The sequence below is a fragment of the Ovis aries genome, chromosome 1 (genome assembly GCF_016772045.2).
Source record: "Ovis aries strain OAR_USU_Benz2616 breed Rambouillet chromosome 1, ARS-UI_Ramb_v3.0, whole genome shotgun sequence".
NCBI lineage: Eukaryota > Metazoa > Chordata > Mammalia > Artiodactyla > Bovidae > Ovis > Ovis aries.
This window is the reverse complement of record NC_056054.1, coordinates 218564409-218587763: the sequence shown is the minus strand read 5'-3', so window position 1 is coordinate 218587763 and position 23355 is coordinate 218564409. Positions and strand designations below refer to the sequence as shown.

At 40.8% G+C, this 23355-nt stretch overlaps 1 protein-coding gene across 10 annotated transcripts in view; it reads right to left on the bottom strand.

The window, feature by feature from the left end:
* MECOM (MDS1 and EVI1 complex locus) overlaps positions 1 to 23355 on the bottom strand; it is a 630714-nt gene that overhangs the window by 409058 nt on the left and 198301 nt on the right. The window lies entirely within an intron of this gene.

The window sequence follows — 23355 nt, the reverse complement described above, 5'->3', positions numbered from 1 at the left end:
TTACATTAATAAAAAAAATTAGATTCCCAGCTTCTTGAAAATATGTAAGCTCTGGCAACATGAGATCCATACCTTGGAAGAGAGACAAGGGAGACAGCACCCTTCCAACATCACAACTGCTCTTGGATCCTCCATGATCCTTACAGGGCCCTTTCCTTAATTCCCATTTCTCACCTCACTCCAGCTCTTGCTTTTAAACAATACCCTAAACCTAGGCCAAACTTTCTCACTGCACAAAGAAGAGGTCCCAGGGATTTCAGGAGAAGTGATCAATGTCATAAAACTCGTTTGCTAAAGATGTCAGTTTAGATCCCAGGCCTCCTAGTTGCCAAGCCAAGGCAATTCATCATTATATATTCACCAAGGCAGCCATGGCCTGTTTTCAAGATGCCTGGTTACTAGCAGGGCACAGAGGATACATTTGTAAATGGCTGTAACAGGGTGAAAAGTTACTCCTCACACAGAAAAAGAAAATATAAAGTGCCATGGACTTTCAGCATCTGCACCACCTGGGAACTTGTTAGAAATGCAAAATTTCAGGTCCACTGCATTAGACCTATGGGATCAGAGTCTGCATTTTAACAAGCCCCACCCTGTGATTCAGATTCTCTTCTCTAGGGGAAGGGTTTCACACAAATTGTATCTTTTCATAAGCCACTAGGTAAGGGTAGAACCCCATGGCTATGTGTTTCTCTTGGATCCTATGCCTGCCATAACATAGTGGATGAAAAGTAGTTTTAGTAGTAAACAAAGTATCATACTAAATTGGAATTCTTCCTTCAGCTCATAAGAAGAAGAGTCCATGGACCTTCTCTGTGGGCATATCTTTGCAGCATGAAAATCCAAGTGCATTGTAGATCTAAAATTTCTCAAAACAAAGCCTCAGGCACAGCCAGTTCTGTAAATGCATCTATCCCAATTAAGACAGCTAGGAATAGTGGACTAAATGGAAGCCAGTTTATGTGACAAAATCTTTCTGAACTGCTATCTACTGAAGTTGCTGCTGCTGCTAAGTCGCTTCAGTCACGTCCGACTCTGTGCGACCCCATAGACGGCAGCCCACCAGGTTCCCCCGCCCCCGGGATTCTCCAGGCAAGAACACTGGAGTGGGTTGCCATTTCCTTCTCCAATGCATGAAAATGAAAAGTGAAAGTGAAGTTGCTCAGTCGTGTCCGACTCTTAGCGACACCATGGGCCACAGCCTACTAGGCTCCTCCATTCATGAGGATTTTCCAGCCAAGAGTACTGGAGTGGGGTGCCTTCTCCATACAGTTTACCTTTTCTAAAAATGAAAAGTTTGAGTTTCATATAATGAGAGAATTAAAACAATCTATTGGTTATTAAGATGTCTCTATCATCCTTCTTATATTTTGTATATTTCGAGTTATACTGTTGAATAAGCAGTTTCTTCGAAAAAGTTTGGTACCTGGCTAAAAATGATCAAGTAACAGTTTAAATTTGCAATTAATTCAATCATCTGGCAATAAAGTGACAGTTGAAACAAAAATAAAAAATAAAAACCAGAAGAGCCAGAGGAAGCAGGCAGGAGGGCTTCGTGAGGGGCAGGTGATCAGCAGGATGTTTTAGACAAAAGTACATTCAGGAAGCTGGGCAGTCTGCTGTCCAAGCAGCCAGACCCAGACCCAAACGTTATTAATTGCTCTCCAAGCCCTGCAATCGCATCATGCTCCAGCCCCGTTCACAGCTTTACTGTGTTCTCCACGTCTAGAAGCAGCTCTCCGGATACAGCCCTGCCACGTGTCTGACAGTCCCATCCAGGCACCTCTTCCCTGACCAAGAAAGCAGGGATCTTCACTACTTTACAGCCCACACATGAGGCATCACTTAGGAGAGGCTATTGGTGGTTCAGTGCCCCAGGGGATTTTTTTTCTCTCTCTAGTTTAGAAACTCACAGGGCTTACTTTTGAACTACAAGTGTTTTGTTGGGCTCTGAGTGCAGGATCTCTGTCAAAGGGTTGGAAACTAGGTCCAGATTATGAAGATAAAATAAAGAAACAAAATCAGTGCAGTACCTAAATACAGAAGAGATATCCTTTGGAATATAAGAGGGAGAAAAGGACAATGACCTAAAAATACTCAGCTCCTCCTATGTGGTTCTATCAGACCGATTTGTATGTGAGCAGAGAAGCAGGACATACATAAAAGAATCATAGAAGAAAAAATGAACCACAGTCTGTCTTTTGGCCCCATAATTGTGTTTCAGACATAAAAATGAGACTGTCCCCTTAAACAGAATCTCTGATGTCCACGTTTGAATAATAGATGTTCCCAATTATTACTAAAAGTGTCACCTCTGAAATACGAGGGCCACATACCTGTGAGGCCATCAGCCTTCTAGGCACACACTGAGGACTGGGATTCCTTGTTTTGTTTTCCCTTATCTTTCCTCCCCCTTGAATGAGAGCAAATGTGTCTGCATTGTTCACCAGCCTGCACAGAAATGTGATGTCACCTAAGCTAGGTTTTCAGGTGTTCCTTTTTTTCCAGCACGAGAAAAGAAAATAGATGACACCACAAGTTTAATTCTAATTGATTTATTACCTGCCTAAGCAAATCCCAGGCAGTGCAATGGCAGGCTCAGGCTTAAAGCAAATGATTTACAAGATAATGTTTGACTCTGAGAAAGGGTAATCAGACCCAGATACAATGGATGATAGGATAATTGAGAAGAAATAAAAGAGGATAAATTGCCATGTGCTAATGAGTTTACAGGCCCTAATGGGAAGGACATCAGTTTTAACACTCGGGTTATGAGCTGGGAGCAAGTCTTTTTCTCCATCCAAGCCCCCTACCTCCTTCAACTGCTGAAGATGTAGTGCTGAAGCAAACCAAGATTAATGGTATCCCACTCATTTACTTAACCATTCTTTACACCTCAGACAGCTTCCTGTGTTAAACGTATAGGGCTGTGGTGCTTATTTTTTAAAACCAACTTTACTCCAAGCAGTTCCTGTCAGCATATGCTTCTTACCCAACACTGCCTGGATAAAAATGGTTTTGGCTCAACCACTTGGGCAACAACTCTTCTGCCTCCAGGGTCCCCAGGGGTGCCTCGAAGCCTGATGAGCCGATGCCGTTATCTGCAAGCCTTTTGGCCTCTCAGAGAATATTCTGAACCATTTATGCAACCTGGGTGCACTCACATTTGGAAATGGTCGCCTGAGCAGCAATCACGTCTTGCCTCATGATTCATTTTTATATCTCACTCACCCGCCATCCCACATCACCAGCAAGGACCGGTGACACTTTATTGGTATTTTTGATTACTGCTATAGCCATCTGAATTTTTCACAGGATGGGGGCCTCTGGTCCAAATGAAGCCACACACTGAGCGAAGGGGACAGGCTGTAGAGAAATAAAGGAGCAGTGTGAGCAGAGTGATTGGGAAGGAATGTGGAGCAAGGCACTTCCTGGGAGACAGAGAACCTATTCCTTGCAATGTTCTCACCAAATGAAGTTTAATATGATGAATCGTGGAGCGACACTGACACGTCTTCGCCTCGCAGAAAGGCAGCTCAAGTGCCACACTTAAACATGTCTGAGTGATGACTCAATTCCCTTACACAAAAGCCAAAGGAGCACATACCCAAATGGCCATTTCTACCTGTATGGGGAAGGCTGCTTGAGCATCTCACCTTTGCTTGGGAAATCTGAGTGCTCATTTTGTATTTCCTTGTGGAAAATGTCCAAACAGGACACTTCTTCATAGGAATTGATTTGATATTATAGTTAGATCCTAAAACAACATTCAGTGGTTCCTACTCAAGCCAAAATTATTTTCCTGACCTGGCATTTTGTGAAGCAAGGTTTTAGGGATGATTTGAGACTGACATTCTGGCAATTTCTGAACCAAGCAGTGTCACTGTAAAACTACAGGCAATATTATTTTTCTACTCTGTACATAAGATTTTAGGAACATCTGGTTGTTTCCAGTTTCCAGCCCTAGTAAAACTTCACTGGTTCATGTTAATTTAGAGAAACCAGTAAAATCATTTTAAGTTTATCATACTAGTTTATACTTTACTAGATACTTTTATCAGAAAAAGTGACTGGATAATACAGAAAGGCTGTTTATAGTTCTCTGCTCTTACTGAAAATATCTGCAGTCATGCAGAAGGATTTGTTCAGCCTAATCCATAGCTGAGATTCATTTAAGGAGGATGGTAACTGTTTACGTAGAAGCAGATGATTCTAACAAACTCTTCAGGCTTGCCTCCTCATGCTGTTCCCTGTCTGCCCGCCCACCCCATCCCCTCTGCTCCCCAGATAAGTTCTGCTTTCCCTTATCTTGGGCTTCCTGGTGGCTCAGACAGTAAAGAAGCTGTCAACATGGGAGACCCTGGTTCAATCCCTGGGTCAGAAAGATCCCCTGGAGAAGGGAATGGCTACCCACTCCAGTGTTCTTCCCTGGAGAATTCTGTGGACAGAAGAGCCAGGCAGGCTATAAACCATGGGGTCTCAAAGAGTTGGACACGACTGAGTGACTAACACGTTCCCTTAGCTTACAACTTCATTCATTAATCCTTTACATAGCAAACTATTCTTCCGTATACTTAGGGTCACCTCCAGTCCAAGCCACCTATCTTGGTTGAATTCTCACAGTTTCAGTGATGCTCCACCCTATATTACCTGTGCAGAAGTTTCTCATGCTGGGCAATAGAGAACCATCTGACACTGGGGTCCATAAATGCTCTGAAAGACTAAAAATGATCATTTTAACCCTTCAGGCTGCTGCAGTCCTTTTCCAAAAACTTTAAGAATGGATTTTCTCTATGGCCAAGATAAAGGAGTCTAATTTCTCAGGCAGATAAACTGAGTCTGAAGAGTTGCTCTGTGGCTTCCGAAGGTCACACAAGGAGCAGAAAACCTGGGAACGAGTCCTGGGATCTCTGACTCCCACGTCCCCTTCGGGAACACTAGACAATACAGACACCCTCCATGAACTGAATCCAAAAATTGTAAAAGATAAGTTGTTTCCTTATATTGTTCAAAGAGGAAAAAAAAGAATAGCTTTCCCACAGAGAGCAAACAAATAGTGAATGGGCCCTCTCTTCATCCTATAGAGTTATATGTGAGAATGTTTTTTTTTTCTTATGTGAATTTTTTAAAAGTCCATTTGGATTGCCGCCTAACACAGAACATTTCAGAACAGACCTATTTTTTGTCTAAACAATAGAAGTATTGGGTCATAGACTTTCGGAGTTGGAAAAGCCCTTGCAGATTGTGGAGTTCAACACCCTCATTTTACAAATTAAGAATCAGAAAGATTAGGCAGCACAGACATGTTTACAAGTTGTTCAAAACAGAGGCAATTAAAATAAATTACAAGGAGACTAAATCTATTTGTATGAACACTCCAATTACTCTAGGGAAAAAAGTACAAGGATGTGTTATCTGAAGCACATTTATTATTTTACATGGCAAGACATAACATCTGCCCTTCCAAAGGCAAAGCAAATCTGCTAAAAGAGAGCAAATCACACTGACAGTGGATTCAGTGGCGCTATGTATGAGAAATTGAATAAATATCAGTAGATTCCCCCCACGCCCTGCTCGAGACTAACCCATTACAGATTCTATAGACCCAGGTTTAATCAATAGTTAAAAGAAGAAATGGAAGAGATTAGCATGATAGCAAAGCTTACAACAGCAAAGTGATGGAATAAGAAGAGAGTCAAAACCATGCATGGAGAGGAATCAGATAACTCACAGGAAAGCCTGAAATATAGGAAAGATCATGTTCCAAGTTCAGGTTCCAGTTGGCCAGGGCCCTCTTTCCAGTAATCCTTGTCTTTTACTGGGTTGCCTTCCTTCCTTCATGTGCCTCTCAGCCAGTAAATCTGCAGCCTTAGAAGCCGGCTCCCGGAGAAAACTAAAGCTCTTTCTAAAATAGACAAGCAGTTGCACCAAAAGGACCCTCTCCCAAGGACCTGGCATATTGATACTGGACACAGCACAGCTGTTCAGTTCTTCTGGATTTGGAACTTCTACTGCCCCTTCCACCTCCGTTATTTTCTTATTTTGAGAGAAATTAATTGAGAAACTGTAAAATGAGTAACCTTAAGATAAATCAAAACTGTGGTCTCATCAGACTCATCATCTGGGACAGAAACAATAATATGGAGGGATGGTCAAACAGATGTTTTTAGAAAGATATTTTTACATGAAAAAGATGTCAACAAACACAAAGCTTAGTGTTATTGCCCAAAGGAGCCAATACCCATGGCTAATTTTTGGAGAATCTCAGAACTTTAGGACTGCAAATACGTCTGCTTATTTATCCAGAATTTTTTATTTTACAAATGAGAAACCTGAACTTTACGTTTTTCAGAGATTTGGCCAAGATCATGAGTCAGCAAATAGCAGCAAAAGACCCAGGCTTCTGATTTCCCACTGCAGTGCTTTTTCCAGCAATTCCGAATAAACTTACACAGGTCTAAAAAAAAACAACAATAGAACAACAAAAAAATACTGCCCTCCATTTTTAAAAAGATAGGTTCTTGGAAGTGATAGTATATACATTAATCACAGCTGTCTGTGGGTACAAATTTAACACTAGCTAAAAACTTATAGCTGATAAGGAGCTCTTTCATCTCTAAAGGAAGGCAAGATTTAAGACATCCTATGGGAAGTCAATGGTCTTCCCAGGTGGCGCAGCGGTAAAGAATCTGCCTGCCAAAGCAGGGGGTGTGGTTTCAATCCCTGGGTCAGGAAGATCCCCTGGAGAAGGAAATGGCAACCCACTCCAATATTCTTGCCTGGAAAATTCCATGGACAGAGGAGCCTGGTGGGCTATAGTCCACAGAGTCACAAAGAGTCAGACACGACTGAGCGCACACACATACACACAGGCAGGAAGTCAAAGACCAGCTAATTCCAACGGCCTTACAGGCTGGCAGGAGTAGTGGGAAGCACGGTGAGCTGCTTTCATGCCAGGCCTTTACCTCACATCTGCTCACAAAAGTTGTGAACTGGTATTTTTGTAACTGAGCTACCTTCTAACTCTGTGTTACAAAAAGAGCTCTGTTCTTCCTCTCCAAATTCACTATCAGAGCATGTAATATGGCTCTCAATCACGGAACCCAGGTGGCATTCTAAAGAGCAAACCTTAGATGTCATTGAGTAGATCTGCCATGAACCAGAAGATCCAATGACAGAAGTGTTCTAGCCAATGGAGGAGGCGGTGAGCAACAGTGACAGCCTATTCATTTGGACAGGCTTTCAATCAGTAGATAGCAGCTTACTGTACTAGGTTCCAAGCATTATACAGATACAGTTTTATTCTTACATCAAAATGCAAAGCTCTTGTTGAGAAAATTGCACATGTGCTGAATGATGTGTTTGATGTCAGACAACCAGATGTTTCCACTTAGTGCTGTTCCCATCTCTGCCAGCAGGTAGGAGAGGGAAAAGAAGGCAATGGTGTTCTAGACTAGGAGTTTCTTGGGAGCAGGGAGCAGGAGGGTGTCAGTTTTACATCATTACTTCTTTAGCATCTACTACAGTGCCTGGCACATAATAGATGCTTGGTGTTTCTTAAATTCATATAATGGCACTCAAGTCAGTGAATTTTCCTATTTAGTTTGCTGAGGAAGAAAACTGAAGACTACTGAAACTTTAGGCTCTGTTAATTCTATTTATCCGTATTGTACCGGGAAGACATCCTTATGGCCAACTGATGGTAGCCTTGGAAATAGGCTAAAGGAGATTTTTTTTCCTTTCAAATTCGACAAACAATCTTGCTGCGATAAAGATACTGTAAAGGTATTCTTTATTTGTAAGTGCATATACCAAATGCAAATAGTTTTCCATTCTAGAATTTAACACAAAAATATTTTGAAGGTGTCTTAGAAACAAATTTTTCCAGCACTAAATTATTTTTATGCACTCAGCCCCCCAAAATGCAGTTTTTAACAACATGTTCATATGTAAAACATGTACACTGACTTATTTAATAAATAGAAACTGAGATATAAGGAACTAGTTTTCAAAGACCATTTCAACAGGACAGAAAGTTTTCCTGCTGGTAGGCATAAAACTCGTGTTCGTCATTTAAGTCAATGGGGCACTTGGACAAATGCTCAATTCAAATATTTCATGGAAGAAAGTGTGAGCACACATTTATATGCCTATGAGCATACAAAATAACACACACATGTAATTTTACAATGCAATTTAAGTATAATGAAATGGACTCCCATTCCCTGGCATAAGGCATTAAAAAGGAAGCCATCCCACTGGGAAATGGAAGGATTAAGCACAGATTCCTGTGCGGCATCATCCATCTTGCTTGGTGCTCATGTGAAAACATAAAAACTCCATCTGTTCCCTAGGCATACTTTGTTGTTCAGGTGGTTTGTTTTAAAGATTAATTTGTAATGGTTAAGTTAGTTATTTCAACTAAAAAAGTACACAAAATGGGGCTTGGCATCTGGTTTTGCTAAAAGTGTTAAGAGATCTTTAAGCAGCTGAGTGTCATCCCTACTTAAAGGATAAAATGAACAGTGGTTGGATTCTGCTTTCAGATAGATGAGCCTCCATCTGCATAGGAGCGGAAACAAAGTAAAAATAAGACAATGACTCTTTTATCAACTCTAAGGTCATCCTCAAGTACACTTAGACTTTTGACTGTGATGATTTAACCTTATCAGAAAATTTCTTTAACTTGATCTGCTTTCATAATGAAACTTTAAATATTTCTGCCTATAAAGTTATACATTTAAATTTTCTAATTTCCTCAGTTGTCATTGGAGCTGGAGGTAGTTTGGAAGAGTGCAATAATCTGGCCTCCACGTCCTCTTAAATGGCAATTTGTGTCCTCACTGTCATGGTGTCATGCCTCATATATATTCTAATTATATTTTTATTAAGTATAATTTTACTAGTAGAATTTAAAATATGTAACATGAAATAATCTCTTCATTCACCATTTTCTGCAAGTGATTATAGCTTTCCATACGCAGAAGAATTGATGCTTTTGAACTGTGGTGTTAGAGAAGACTCTTGAGAGTCTTTTGGACTGCAAGAAGATCCAACCAGTCCATTCTAAAGGAGATCAGTCCTGGGTGCTCATTGGAGGGATTGATGTTGAAGCTGAAACTCCAATACTTTGGCCACCTGATGAGAAGGGCTGACTCATTTGAAAAAACCTTGATGCTGGGAAAGATTGAAGGTGGGAGGAGAAGGGGACGACAAAGGATGAGATGTTTGGATGGCATCACCGACACAATGGACATGGGTTTGGGTGGACTCCGGGAGTTGGTGATGCACAGGGAAGCCTGGCGTGCTGTGGTTCATGGGGTCGCAAAGAGTCAGACACGACTGAGTGACTGAACTGACCTGAACTGATACACCTTTGACCAAAGAAGTGAAAGTGTTTGTCACTCAGTCGCTCCAACTCTTTGCAACTCCATGGACTGTAGCCCACCAGACTCCTCTGTCCATGGGATTTCCCAGGCAAGAATACTAGAATGGGCTGCCATTCCCTTCTCCAGGGGATCTTCCTGACCCAGGGATCAAACCCCAGTCTTCTGCATTGCAAGCAGATTCTTTACCACTGAGTCACCAGAGAAGAATGACCAGAGAAGAACCCTACTCAGTCTGAGGAGCTCCCATGAAACTTGCTGAGAGACACATCCATGGAGTGGGAAGGGCCAAGAGACGACCCACCATGCCAGTCAGGGCAGTCTGCAGAGCCAAGGTGCAGGTGAAGTCAGAGCCTGCACAACCAAGATAATGATGTGACTACAAGGATCCGATGAGATCACGTTTGTGCAAGTATCCTTACACATGTGCAGGTTAGAGGCTTATCTTTAGGGTTTTCCTAACATATCCAAAACAAATAACTCGGACACTGGAAAATGTTGTTTTGAAGATGTTTCAAAGCAATTTTCTGTTAAATTTTAAGAGTGCAAGAATATATTGCATTTGGCATATGCACTTAAATGTAAAGCACATCTTCAAAGAGTCTTCATAACATCAATATTCTTTGTTGGATTTGAAACAAAAGAAAAAATTTCAAGCCATTCTCCAAAATTCATCCTGGCTGTCCATAAAGAGGTCTCACCAGTGTAGATTTCATATAGTCTGCTGATCAGAAGGCATTCACTCATTGTTTATTACTTTACTCACCCTCGTTCTTATTACAGTATATCTCATTTACTCGTGTTCTCTCTGCTTTTTCGAAGTCTCACTGGATTAGAAGTGGCACATTAGAAGAACATCAGGTGAGAAAGAACAGAGGACATTTTTCAGGGACTGGGGGATTACTGTGCTATTCATTTAAATCCATTAGGTTTTATGGTCATATGGATCACCTTGAATGGTATCTCTACATCTACATCAATTTATTACTAACAATAATTTCCCTCTGTTCACAGTTATCTCATTTCAGGTAAGTGAGAAAAAGAGCGGTGCTACCATTGTTCACAGTTATAATCATCAAAATATTCTCTATTTTGAGAATATAATATTTAAGGCTTCTTTATTCCAGTAAGAAATCAAGTGAAAGTGAAAGTGTGAATCACTCAGTTGTGTCTGATTTTCTGCAGCTCCATGGATTGTAACCTCCCAGGCTCCTCTGTCCATGGGACTTCCTAGGCAAGAACTGGAGTGGATTGCCATTTCCTTCTCCAGGGGATCTTCCCGACCCAGGAATTGAGACCTGCAGGTCTCCTGCATTGCAGGCAGATTCATTACTAGCTTAGCCGCCAGGGAAGTGAAAGTGAAAGTGAAAATCGCTCAGTCATGTCCAACTCTTTGCAACCCCATGGACTATAGAGTCCATGGAATTCTCCAGGCCAGAATACTGGAGTGGGTAGCCATTCCATTCTCCAGAGGATCTTCCCAACCAAGGGATCCAACCAAGGTCTCCCACATCACAGGTGGATTCTTTACCAGCAGAGCCACCAGGGAAACCCAAGCCATCAGGGAATTAAATACTAAATAGTTAAACATTTAAGAGGTCCTAAGAGATTTCTTCTGCCTTACTGTCACTGTGTCAAGCTCCAGATATCAATGTCAGGTATTTTTGATATTTACCTTTGTATGTGAAAGAATTATCCCTTAAAAAAATCTCACAACCAAGTAACTAATCATAGTAGAAGAAAAATAAGCACATTACTAACAAAAGTCTTGATTTAAGTTCAGTTCAGTCACTCAGTCATATCAGACTCTGCGACTCCATGGACTGCAGCACACCAGCCTTCCCTGTCCATCACCAACTCCTGGAGCTTACTCAAACTCATGTCCATTGAGTTGGTGATGCTACCCAACTATCTCATCCTCTGTTGTCCCCTTCTCCTCCCACCTTCAATCTTTCCCACCATCAGGGTCTTTTCCAATCAGTCAGTTCTTCGCACCATGTGGCCAAAGTTACTGGAGTTTCAGCTTCAGCATCAGTCCTTCCAATGAATATTCAGGACTATTTCCTTTAGGATGGACTGGTTGGATCTCCTTGCAGTTCAAGGGACTCTCAAGAGTCTTCTCCAACAACACAGTTCAAAAGCATCAGTTCTTCGGCACTCAGCTTTCTTTAGAGTCCAACTCTCACACCCATACAGGACTACTGGAAAAATCATGGCCTTGACTAGATGGACCTTGTGGGCAAAGTAAAGTCTCTGCTTTTTAATATGTTGTCTAGGTGGGTCACAGCTCCTCGTCCAACGAGCAACTGTCTTAAATTTCATGGCTGCAGTCACCATCTGCAGTGATTTTGGAACCCCAAAAATGAAGTCTGTCACTGTTTCCTTTGTTTCCCCATCTATTTGCCATGAGGTGATGGGACCAGACGCCATGACCTTAGTTTTCTGAATGCTGAGCTTTAAGCCTTTTTCACTCTCTTTTCACTCACTTTTTCACTCTCCTCTTTCACTTTCATCAAAAGGCTCTTTGGTTCTTCTTCACTTTCTGCCATAAGGGTGGTGTCATCTGCATATCTGAGGTTATTGATATTTCTCTCAGCAATCTTGACTCCAGCTTGTGCTTCATCCAGTCCAGCGTTTCTCATGATGTACTCTGCATATAAATTAAATAAGCAGGGTGACAATATACAGCCTTGACGTACTCCTTTTCCTATTTAGAACCAGTCAGTTATTCCATGTCCAGTTCTAACTGTTGCTTCCTGACCTGCATACAGATTTCTCAAGAGGTAGGTCAGGTGGTCTGGTATTCCCATCTCTTTCAGAATTTTCCACAGTTCGTTGTGATCCACACACTCAAAGGCTTTGGCATAGTCAATAAAGCAGATGTCTTGCTTTTTTGATGATCCAACAGATGTTGGCAATTTGATCTCTGATTCCTCTGCCTTTTCTAAAGCCAGCTTGAACATCTGAAAGTTCACGGTTTACATACTGTTGAAGCCTGGCTTGGAGAATTTTGAGCATTACTTTGCTAGAGTGTGAAATGAGTGAAATCGTGCGGTAATTTGAGCATTTTTTGGCATTGCCTTTCTTTGGGATTGGAATGAAAACTGACCTTTTCCAGTCCTGTGGCCACTGCTGAGTTTTCCATATTTGCTGGCATACTGAGTGCAGCACTTTCACAGCATCATCTTTTAGGATTTGAAATAGCTCAACTGGAATTCCATCACCTCCACTAGCTTTGTTTATAGTGATGCTTCCTAAGGCCCACTTGACTTCTCATTCCAGGATATCTGGCTCTAGGTGAGTGATCACACCATCGTGGTTATGTGTGTCATGAAGATCTTTTTTGTATAGTTCTGTGTATTCTTGCCACCTTTTCTTAATATCTTCTGCTTCTGTTAGGTCCATACAATTCCTGTCCTTTATTGTGTCCATCTTTGCATGAAATATTCCCTTGGTATCTCTAATTTTCTTGAAGAGATCTCTAGTCTTCCCCATTCTATTGTTTCCCTCTATTTCTTTGTATTGATCACCAAGAAAGGCTTTCTTCCCTCTCCTTGCTATTCTTTGGAGTTGTGCATTCAAATGGATATATCTTTCCTTTTCTCCTTTGCCTTTTGCTTCTTTTCTTTTCTCAGCTATTTGTAAGGTCTCCTCAGACAAACATTTTGCTTTTTTGCATTTCTTTTTCTTGGGGATATTCTTGATCCCTGTCTCCTGTACAATGTCACAAACCTCCGTCCATAGTTCTTCGGGCACTCTGTCTATCAGATCTAATCCCTTGAATCTATTTCTCACATCCACTGTATAATCTTAAGGGATTTGATTTAGGTCATACCTGAATGGTCTAGTGGTTTTCCCTACTTTCTTCAGTTTAAGTCTGAATTTGTCAATAAGGAGTTCATGATCTGAGCCACAGTCAGCTCCCGGTCTTGTTTTTGCTGACTGTATAAAGCTTCTCCATCTTTGGCTGCAAAGAATATAATCAATCTGATTTTGGTATTTACCATCTGGTGATGTCCATGTGTAGAGTCTTCTCTTGTGCTGTTGGAAGAGGGTGTTTGCTATGACCAGTGCATTCTCTTGGCAAGACTCTGTTAACCTTTGACCTGCTTCATTTTGAACTCCAACACCAAATTTTCCTATTACTCTAGGTATCCCTTGACTTCCTACTTTTGCATTCCAGTCCCCTATAATGAAAAGGACGTCATTTTGGGGTGTTAGTTCTAGAAGGTCTTGTAGGTCTTCATAGAACTGTTCAATTTCAGTTTCTTCAGCATTACTGGTTGGGGCATAGACTTGGATTACTGTGATACTGAATAGTTTGCCTTGGAAATGAACAGAGATCATTCTGTCATTTTTGAGATTGCATCCAAGTACTGCATTTTGGACTCTTCTGTTGACTATGACAGCTATTCCATTTCTTCTAAGGGATTCTTGCCCACACTAGTAGATATAATGGTCATCTGAGTTAAATTCGCCCATTCCAGTCCATTTTAGTTCACTGATTCCTAAAATGTCGATGTTCACTCTTGCCATTTCCTCTTTGACCACTTCCAATTTGCCTTGATTCATGGACTAACATTCCAGATTCCTATGCAATATTGCTCTTTATAGCATCACATTTTACTTCCATTAACAGTCACATCCATAAATGGGTGTTGTTTTTGTTTCAGCTCTGTCTCTTCACTCTTTCTGGAGTTATTTCTCCACTGATCTCTAGAAGCATATTGGGTACCTACCGACCTGGAGAGTTCATCTTTCAGTGTCCTATCTTTTTGCCTTTTCATACTTTTCAGGGGGTTCTCAAGGAAAGAATACTGAAGTGGTTTGCCATTCCCTTCTCCAGTGGACCACATTTTGTCAGAACTCTCCACCCTGACCCATCCATCTTGGGTGGCCTGACACAGCATGGTTCATAGTTTCATTGAGTTAGACAAGGCTGTGGTCCATGTGATCAGATTGGTTAGTTTTCTGTGATTGTGGTTTTCATTCATTCTGCCCTCTGATGGAGAAGGATAAGAGGCTTACGGAAGCTTCCTGATTGGAGAAACTGAGAGAAAAACTGAGGGAAACTGAGGGAAAAACTAGATCTTGTTCTGATGGGCGGGGCCATGCTCAGTCAATCTTTAATCCAATTTTATGTTAATGGGTGGGGATGCACACCCTCCCTATTGTTTGACCTGAGGCCAAACTATGGTGGAGGTAATGCAGATAATGGTGACCTAGGTCCCATGCACTGCTGCACTGCTGCACTCAATAACCCCAACCCTGTAGCAGGCCACTGCCGACCCACATCTCCACCAAGAGTCTCCACCAGAGACTCTTGGACACTCATGGACAAGTCTGCGTCAGTCTCTTGTGGGGTCACTACTCCTTTCTCCTGGGTCCTGGTACACCCAAGTTTTTGTCTGTGCCCTCCAAGAGTCTGTTTCCCCAGTCCTGTGTAAGTTCTGATGGCTCTATGGTGGGATTAACGGCAACCTCCTCCAAGAGGGCTTATGCCATAGCAGGTCTACTGCACCCGGAGCCCATGCCCCTGCAGCAGTCCACTGCTGACCCATACCTCTGCAGGAGACATTCAAACACAGTTCTGGCTCAGTCTCTGTGGGATATCTGGGTCCTGGTACACACAGGGTTTGTTTGAGCACTCCAAGCAAATCTAGCGGGTATGGGGTTTGATTCTAAGTGCAATTTTGCCCCTCCTACCACCTTGCTGGGACTTCTCCTTTGCCCTTGGATGTGGGGTATCTTTTTTTGGTGGGATCCAACATTTCTTGTTGATGGCTGTTCAGCAGTGAGTTGAAATTTTGGAGTTCTTCCAGGAGAAGATGTCTTGATTCAAGTTTATCTTATCTATCCGTAAGTACTTAAGTTCTCTCTGGTGTTTTAAGTTCTTTCATTTTTTGAGGCAGCCTTATTTAAAGATTGTTGTTGGTGTTGCTGTTCAGTTGCTAAGTTATATTCAACTCTTTGTGACCCTATGGACTGCAGCACGCTAGGTTCCTCTGTTTATGGGGTTCTCTAGGCAAGAATACCAGAGCGGGATGCCATTTCCTTCTCTAGGGGATATTCCTGGACCAAGGATCAAACTCGGGTCTCCTACATGGGCAGGCAAATTCTTTATCACTGGGCCATTAAGAACTTGAATTCTGGAGGTAAATACCCAGGTTTTGACCCCACTCTGCTAGTAGTTAGTGATGCACCCTTGGACAAACGACTTAACCTTTCTGTGCCTTGGTTTCTACATCTGCAAAACTAAGACAATAATAAGATGCATTTCTAGGTATTGTGATGAAAATTAAGTGAATGATTAGATGTAAGGTATTCAGTCAGAATGGTGGCTGCACATAGGAAATTCTCTCTAAGTGTTTGTTATACAAATGAAATAAAAAGCTTAAAGACAGTCATTGATTAGATTCCATTTGGACAATGCCAGATAAATGGCTAGCACTTTGCTTGTCTTAGATTATCATCAAAATGTGATCTCTCTGGTTTTACACTGATTTTTTCTGTGTGCATTGACATCCATTTTAACATAATGACATCATTTCATTTCACTTTGGCCTCAGCTGTTAACAGTGCTATTGAACACTTGGTTGGGATTAATTTATCTTTCACATTTTCATATGGCTTTCACAGTGTAGGAAAATCCTCGTGATGTACTAACCAATTTTATTTCTAGAAAATTCAGTCTTGGAGGTAAGTGATGACTGCTAAGAATCCTCATTAGAAATCACAAGCTCTATTACAACTCACCTGGCAATTTCAATGTTTTCTTCTTTTGCTTAATTATGGAATCTACCTTGATTTGAGCTCATAGTATTTTGAATATAATCTTTACACTTTATCTGATTCCATTCTAGGTAATGGCAACCACTCCAGTATTCTTGCCTGGAAAATTCTATGGACAGGGGAGCCTGGCAGGTTACAGGTCATGGAGTTGCAAAGAGTCAGACACGACTGAGTGACTAACACTTCAAAAACTACATCTCTTAAGAACCAGTATACAAACATGATATAAAGCCATGTATCTGTACAAACTTGTATTTTTTAAAATGTTTGTCTCGTCCACTTCAATCTTAAGTTGTATTTTGCTGCCATCTGAGCACTAGAGAGATACCCATGAAGAATCAAGGTATAAAACAGGAGTAGAAAAAAATCCCTGGCCATCATTGTTACTGGTGGCTAGCAACCCATCAGCCTAACAGGTAAATTTCAAAAGCCAAACTACTTGATATGTATATGCCAAATGGGCTTCTAGCTGAATAAAGTGAATACCAATATGGGTATTTAGAAGTGGGTCCTTCTCATAGAAGCCTTGACGCACACCTTTGACCCTTAACTGGGGTGCTCAAACATGGCCTGTGATGATGACTCCCAGTGAAGGCTCTGTGCTGTGCTTGGCTGCATTTCTATCTGAGTGCCAACAGCAAGATAAATGAAAGACTGGTTCACTGGAGTACTGGTGGTTTGGGGGCTATTGATTTTTGGTCCATTCTCTTTAAAAGTGAGATCTAAAAAGTTGACAGAGGGTCATTAATTTCATCATATACTTGTCGTCTCATCCATAACCAATCTGGGTCTGAGTGTGCTTGTCACTCTGTGTTTGCACTTTATTTGTTTAGGGTTTTTCTTGGTGATTTCACTTTTTTTTTTTTTTTTTTTTTTTTTTTTGCTTTTTACTTCAGCCCCTTTAAATAAAGAAAAAAAAAGGGAAAAAAAGACATGCTTGGTTTTGGATCTTTCCTGAAATTGATTTGGGGATGAGAAAATTATAAAGATAGATATATAGAGAAGAGATTTGGATAATGGGAAACATTTAAAAGACTCACAAAAGTCTCTGCCAGCTGCCTTCTAACCTTGGTTTAAAAATACACATAAAATTCATCAATCATAATTATTTAATTAGCCCCCCAATTGAATCAACACTTACAAAGGTGAACTGGTGGCTTGTTTTAATGAAATATTAAAATCCAAGTTGACAACATTCTTTTATGAATAGCTCATGGGTTCTTAATAAACACTGTTGAAATGTGTAAAAATAATTGATAGTAGTGACCGTTAATTGAGTTTCTTTGGCTATAAGTTCTGAATAAGTCGTCCACCAATCCTTCACGAAACACCAAACTGAGTTTTAAGATATCATGAAAACCTCTTATTGTTGTGATTTTTACTGTGTTATGATGGCAGGTTTATTTTTTGTTTGTTTTTTAGCAGGGTAAAGAGAGTTTGGCAGCCTCCATAATTATTATTGAAATAACCATCAAATAAAATCTTTAAGCCTGGCTGAATATTCAATGAGCTGTGTAAATCTGGAATGCATGAAGCAATAGCACAGGGCAAGAGTAGAAATCCAGAGGAAAAGCATGGGGTTTTAGATAATTCTGCAGCAGCCATCCGAGACAGCACTGTCCTGCCTAACTTGGGACATGGTTGATTCTACAGTATCTGTTTTGAAACCCCAATGCAAGGCAACCAGTAAGAAAATCAAAAGAAAATATGATTAAGCTCATGAGCCAAGGCAAGGAAATCCAGTATTAATAATATCACGACCTGCCAGTAAATCTCTATTTTATAGGTGAAGAAATACATTTCTACTTTAAAGTGTGTTTTTATATACCCTTGAGTGCCCAACTAGTTAACTACCAAGGGAGCTCTACAAGATTTAGAAGTTAATCCTTCAAATGGCTAACAATTGAATGCCTCAGCTGTTTGTAGTTTCCTACTGCTGGCTAATTTCATTTTTGTTTCATATGTTTTGGTGGTAAGCTTTCACTGTTCACTGACACTGAGGTTGTGAGTCTAGTTAATTTAGTTAAAATGAGGCTGAGAGTGTTCACTTTTCTGCTGGCAACAACCAGACCAGAGAAAACATGGAGTGAACACTTCACAAAGAAACCAACATGGAAGAAAATTTCAGATGACCCAGCTCAGGGTCAACGTTAAAAAGCACAGAGCCGGGATGCAAACAAACATCTTTAAATGTGTCAAGGTGTCTGGTATCTGAAAATGTTTGATTCTTTGCATTATCTCTGACCCTGAGGTTATTTTTTTTGAGCCAGTTGACTTCTTTTATTTCAAGCTATTTTTCTTCAATGCCCTTGCTTGAAATTTTAGTAAAGGGCAAACCCAATGGCCTCTATGTGTTTTCTTACTAGCAAAACCTCTAGATTTTTTTTTTTTTTGCATCTACCTATCCCTAATGACTGGGCTTTCCAGGTGGCCCTAGTGGTAAAGAACCTGCCTGCAAATGCAGTAGACACGAGACGTGGGTTCAATCCCTCAGTTTTGGAAGATCCCAAGGAGGAAAGCATGTTAACCCACTCCAGTATTCTTGCCTGGAGAATCCTATGGACAGAGGAGCCTGAAGGGCGATAGTCCATAGTGTCACAAAGAGTTGGACACAACTGAAGCGACTTAGCATTCATGCGTGCATCCCTAACGACTATCGAAGGAATGGACTTCCCCATTCCTTTCAAGACAAGCACTTGCTCTATCTTCCCTCACTATCCCAGGGCCCCCTAACCTTTTCCTTTTAGCTGTTCAAAGGCACAAGTCTCCTTGCCCCATTCCTCCTTCCCATTGGTTGTCTTTCCTCTTCACTGGATAAAGGCCTCTTTGTCCCTCTGTCTCAACATAGGCATCTTGTGCTCAAGACATCTTTGCTAACTCTTCATACCAAGTCTGGTACACTGGTCCCATATTCACTTTCTGGTGCACACAACTGCATACTTAATTCTTTATAGCACTAAACAAGATTGTAATGGAACAATGAATTATGCAATGTATGTATATATGATGTAACTAACTTTTTAATATCTGTCTTTCTCATTAGAATGCCAGCCTCTGTGTAGTCCAGGACAACAGCTGTCTCATTCACTTTCCTATGCTCCAGCTAGACATTCAGAATTTTGTTGAATGAATGAACCCAATCCAGGACCAGTTATCTCACTGGCAAAACAGAATAAAAAGAAATCCTTGTCTCTTAATGTTTTTACTAGGATCAAACAATTTAAGAAATATGTGAAAAATATTCTCTATGTACTCAAACGTTATAGGCATTATCATAGTGGTTTTTGTTGTATCCCTTTCTGATATATAGAAGCAATTTCTTGAAGGAATTTGTCAAATGATGACTACTCTGATCTTTCTTCATGCAAAAACAGCCAGCCACTAGCCTGGAAGGAGTCCCACAGTCTCCCTCATCTACCACCATAGTTCCTACTCAGACCACCACCTAGAAATTTGATTTCAGACTTTCATCATTCTATTTTAATCCCCATATTGTTTGAGTTAAAAAAAAATGTAGGGATGTTGTAATGGATGTAAAAATGTAAAGTTCTTCTAGGACAAAACAAGATTCTGCCTAGAGGAATTTATATTCTAATAGTGGAGATGGACAGAGGAATATGTCATTATAATTCCAGTCAAATTCTGTAACAGAAGGAGCCATAGAATTCTATCAAATCATAAGAGTAAAGCACTAAACCCAATCTGGAGCCTCAGGAACGACTTCATGGACTAAATGGTGACTGAGCTGATTCTTAAAGAATGAGCAAGGTTCCCCAGGTAAAGGTGGTAAGTGTTCCCTGCAGAACAAGCAGGATGTACAAGATGCAAATGTGTGAAAGAGGACTTCCCTGGTGGTCTAGTGGTTAAGAATTTGCCCGCCAATACGGGGCACATGGGTTTGACTCCTGGTCCAAGAAGATCCCACATGCTGCAGAGCAACTAAGCCTGTGCACCACAGCTACTGAGCCCATGCACAGAGAACCCACGCTCCACCACGAGAGAAGCCACCACAATCCTGTCCTTATCTACAGCATCTCGATATTCTAAAAGCTGCATACGAACCTACATCTAAGACATGGTTTTATTAGCTAGAAGTAAAATTGCCAAAACCAGAATTGTCAAAGCCCAAAATCAACTGAATGACTTAAAATCAAAATCCCTACTCCATCATACCTATTCTAGCATCAGCTAAATGGAGCTGCTTGAGAAAAGCTATTCTCCACAATAATTTTCTCTCTGAAAAACCAATCGTGTAAGTATGAAAAATGTACATTTAAGTTTTTAAATATGTTTTTTTCCCTCATGCAGAAGTCCTCCTCCCTCTCTTTCATCCTGCAATGCCCCCTTGCATTCATAAACTCTCTGTGTCCACAGAGATACAAACAATTTTTTTCCTAAGAAGCCATTAATTTTTGAGTTTGAGAAATATGAAATAGACAAAGTGGGTAATTTTTCACACTTAGAAGAATTTCCCCATTATGATTTGACTTCTTTTCTCGCACAGCTGAAAAGAGATTAATAAAATTTACTTTTCCCATTAATTGACTTAACCAATTGCCATGGGAGATGGTACTCAACCAAGTCAAATAAAACAGAAAATGCCTAAAGCGTGTATTTATCCCAACCAAGAAGCTATGGTCATCGCAGTTAGCCTTCCCAAGAAACTGATATGATATTAAAGCCCAAGAGAAGTCAAACTTTGCCTAAATTGCTGAATTATCCTGTTCTCCAAAGGCACCTAAGCATTAGGAAAAAAGTTTCTTTTTAAAATCCAAAAAAGTATCATTAGCTAACATATGCCAACAATGTAAACATTTATGTGATTACATCACTTGTCAAATCGTTTCATTTTATAGAATTTTGGAGTTGGAACATTTCTAGCTTATCATGAAGCTCTTTCCCTTGTGGTTCAGCTGGTAAAGAATCTGCCTGCAAGGAGGGAGACCTGGGTTTGATTCCTGGGTTGGGGAGATCCCCTGGAGAAGGGAAAGGCTATCCACTCCAGTATTCTGGCCTGGAGAATTCCATGGATTGTATAGTCCATTGGGTCACAAAGAGTCGGACTGAGCTTCTGAGCGACTTTCGATTTCACTTCACTTCTAACAAGAAGGTAGAGTTTCCATAAGACAAGGCGGCACGAAAGTGGACTTCTCCGCAGGTCCAGTGGTTAAGACTCTGAGCTTCCCCCGCAGGGGACACAGGTTCCATTCCTGATGTAGAAACCAAGATTTCTGCGTGTCCTGCAGCACACTCAAAACAAACAAACAAACAAAAAGACACAAAAGATGCACCCAAGCTATTGAATAGACCTCCCTCTACTACGGTCATAAGAAAAGACCAAGGCGGGAATTTTTTTTTTAATCCTGTGAGATTACATTTAAACTCTGAGGTCTAGGGAGCTCTTACTTTAACATTCAGAAGCAGTCCAAAGATTTGGATTTCATCTTATGGAAGAGTGGGGAAAGGGGGCTTCTTGATGACAGCAAAACCACAATCAGATCATCTGAGGTCATCCTGAGCAGTTATAAAAGCATTCCTACAATAACCTGTCCTTCTTATTGAAGCTCACCGCTGGCAGAATAACACAGCCCTGTCATCAGTCTCTACCACAGAGGGAGGGAAGTAGCAAGGAGGGTAGTGAGTGCTGTTCATTACATTGGCCCCCTCTATCCTCACGCTATTTGTTCTATTCCCGGTCAGAGGAGACATTCTGAGGGGTCAGGTGTAACAGCGTTTGATGTGTAAGCTCAATAAGTCACAAAGGAAGAAATACCTTGCGAATCCTCAAGGTCTTATTGCCAGAGGGTAAATTGTGATGAATCTCGTGTACCTATCACCCAGGAACAAAATGAAACTAAATATCACTTTTGGTTGTTCATCAGGGGATTTCAGCTCAGTTTAGTTGCTCAGATGCGTCCGACTCTGTGACCCCATGGACTGCGGCACGCCAGGCTTCGCTGTCCATCACCAACTCCCTGAGCTTGCTCCATCGAGTCGGTGATGCCATCCAACCATCTCATCCTCTGTCACCCTCTTCTCCTCCTGCCTTCAATCCTTCCCAGCATCAGGGTCTTTTGAAAACAGCCTATTTTAAAGGTTGATACATTGAAATAGCTGAAGATGAGCCTAGTCCATTTATTTTTAATTGCAGCAAGAAAAGCCTTTAAATACCCAATATTTTCAAAATCTGTTCATCTATATTTTTGCTTCAAATTTTTTCTTAGTTTGTCTCAGAAGTACGATAGGTTTCAGCTTTAAATTCTGGGTTCCTTTTCTGTCTGACTTACACCTCTCAGGGTTTCAATAAATACATTTAAAGGGAAGCAGATGTGCTGCTTACTCAGATAATGGAGAACACTGATAAAACCAACTAAAACTTCCCAGAAAAGCCATAAATTCTCTGGGCTTGGACCTCTACAAAGGGGAACGTGTATCCCAACTGAGCAATAATTATTCCTTCTTGAGTCCTAAGCTCCACGGTACTGCAGCAAAGTATGTGCCTCTAATTTCTGCTTTTTCTTTCCTCTGAATTCTTCATCAAAATACCTTGAGTCCCATTTTTATAATCATTTAGGTGAACAAAGCACTTCTGCGTCCCTTTCACTTGTGCTCCCTTAATTTTCCATTTTCCATCTACACAATTCACTCTGTGGTTTTCCTGGCTGTTCCATTCATGTCCTCTACTTTCATGATGGACTTTTGTTTATGCCCCCTTGGTTGTAGCAACCACGCTTTGTTGTCCATGTGTCAGGGACCATTGGTTTAAAACCTGCAGCTGTGTAGACTTGAACTAGACTTCTTGTTATCTAGATTAAAAAAAAAAAAAAATACTGCCATGACTGAGTGTGGAAGGGTTCTACTGGTTTTTCTCTCCCTATTCAAGACTTAGATCATTCAAGGGCGCTCATACCATTGAATAAGAAAATAATGATAATATAAATGGTAATTTTTTTTTTTAGTCGTTCAGATTTATATAGAATCCTACTCCTATTTTTTCAATCAACCAAAATTTCTTCGACCAGGTTAATGATAATGATTACTATCATGGTTAGGGAAAAATGTCGAATGTTCTAGTGTATCAATCAAAACATTTACTGAGCCCCTATTTTGTGACTGTCTGATAGCTTATCAATATATGAAGATATCATGACAACTGTCAAGGATTTAGAATCATTGA